Below are 2,539 nucleotides of genomic sequence, written 5' to 3'. Positions count from 1 at the left end.
GACAAGTTTTAAATTTATTACTAGTTTTGGGCTAAGTTGTGTCCTAGCCACATGACTTCTACATGAGAATCATGTCAATGCCACACTACTTTAGCTTGAAATTCTAAAAAGTGAAATTCATGTTAGATATGCATGACTTTGATGCTTATGCATGGAGTTGAAATTGTAGGAGTGTTGAATAACTTTATATTTTTTAAATTATAAATCATACATCGTGAACATGACTTATGAGAAAAATGTTTTGTGCTGAATTCATGTGCCTTCCTAACAACTTTTGATTTGTATATGGAAATTAGAAATTGTGCACCACAAGCACAACTTCTTTGGAATCTTGTAAATGAAGAAGTTGTGCTCTAGGGTCACGACTTCCAATTGCATAGTGTAAATTAGAAATCATGGTAGGGGTACAAATTCCATTGAGTATATGTCGTGTGCGAGGGTCACCAATTTTATTTTGCATTTTAATTTTTTTAAAACAAAGAGTTTGTGTAAAGGTTTATATAAATTATTATTTAGTTGGTTAAATATGTTGTGGAATTTTGAAATTAATTTGGATTTCTTTATTGTGTGAATGTAAATGTGGAAGTTATTTTAAAAGAATATTTGTTTAATAAATAAGGGGAGGGTAGTACAAAAAGATGACCTAACCTAAATTTGATAATATAAATTAATGAAAAATACAAAGTATGAAATTTTAGTCACAAAATCTTTCCCTATGATGACTTTCATTGTGACAGTAAGAACATTTATTTTTCTTATTCAGAATCGGTTGATTCATTTTGTTATGAAAACGAGTAGTTGTTGGTCTTCCCGAAGCGTTATGCTGCATGTGAGGGTCTAGTATGAAATTTGGTCTTGTATAAATGGATGAGTAATCTTTGTTTCAACCAGATGAAATTAGACTTCATAATCTGTGTTAATTATATGTAGTTTATAAACAAGTTGGATATATGTTGTTAGTTGTAAAAAGAAAAGAAAAAAACAAAAATGACATGATGACAAGGGAGTCAAAGAGCTTTAAAATAACCACAATCACACTCCCAATCATTTAATCTAATCCTATAAGACATTGGTTGGAGATCATGGTGGGGAGACAATATCTCTTGAACCTCAAATTCCAAATTTTCTTGATCATACCAATGCACATGATACATGGTCGATTGTTGTAAGTGTTTTCTAAGATGCGCATTTATATCTTCTGGATAGTGATGACCAACTCTTAACATGGACTCTAACTTCAATTCTCGTTCAACAAACTATGATTTTGTCCTTTCAAAGATTGACTTAATTAAAGAATCAAAGGTTGACTTAATTAAACAAACAACTACTTTCATTGTACGTTATCAAACACATATTCTATTGTGGCGTAATGTGTTCTCGCAATAATTGAAAGAATCATAATAGATCCTCCTTTCTTTCACTTTTCGCTATCGCAAACACTAAAGGAAATATGTTTCGATTTCCATCTTGAGCGATTACAATCAACAATGTCTCATGATATTTACCTGTCAGAAATTTCCTATCAACTTGTACAACAAGTTTGCATTAATTGAAGACTTTGATGCATGGTTTGGAAGACAAGAAAACTCATTCCATAATAAAACAAGTGGGTCAATAACACCATGAACATTGAAGGGAGAACCAATACATTGAACAATTGTCACTGAATTAGTTTCTTGTACAGCTTCTAGCCACCTTGGTTGATTGTTATTGATATGTCTCTCATTAGTTGGACAACTGTTCCTCTAAATTGTTTTGCAACAATTGAATTTCAACAAGTTGATTAGGTCATATGACAATTTAGGTTTCAACAAAAAATTATGTCTAACCCAATAAACCTTGATCAGACACACAAAGATGATGTGGAAGGAAGAAATGATAGATATTGATCGGAATACCATAAACAATGGATAACAATGTGGAATGATTGATATGATTGTGTCATTTAGGGAACTTTGTTCAACGAAAATGGACATTTGTGTGATAATACAACGTAGATGCAATGGTACATCGACCACATTATCCTCTACATATCACCTTTAAAACAATCTTTTGATGATGAGCTAAGCTTATTTTTATTTGACTTTAGTCATTAGTATTTAACTGATCTTAATTAAACCACCATTTTTATGTAGTATGATATGCTAGAGGAGGTTTCACATCCTTCTAATTCTCTTTAACACCAACATCAATCTTTTGTTTAGCCTGGTATGGACCAAAGTCAACTGTTCAAATATATGCACCTCCTCCTAACATCGTATCTCACTCGTCCTACCAACAAGTACCCTCCTCTTACACGATTTTTGCACCTAATTCAATGTTTGTTGTAGGATCATCACGTGTTTGCCACCTCCACCATGACACCACCGCCTATGTGCAATACATGTTCTTCATCATTGCATTTTTATCGACCAACAATGTTTGTCCAAGGATCTCAAGTTCCTATTCAATTTATTCGAACCGAAAAGAGTGTTGAAGATAGTGCCCTCCTTGAACATGAGCATAAAATAAAGAGACCTAGAAAAAGACATACATATGA

This window comes from Vigna unguiculata, chromosome 8, assembly GCF_037176805.1.
Source record: "Vigna unguiculata cultivar grain cowpea cultivar isolate G323 ecotype 2 chromosome 8, ASM3717680v1, whole genome shotgun sequence".
Taxonomy (NCBI): Eukaryota; Viridiplantae; Streptophyta; class Magnoliopsida; order Fabales; family Fabaceae; genus Vigna; species Vigna unguiculata.
This window is presented reverse-complemented; position numbering follows the sequence as displayed.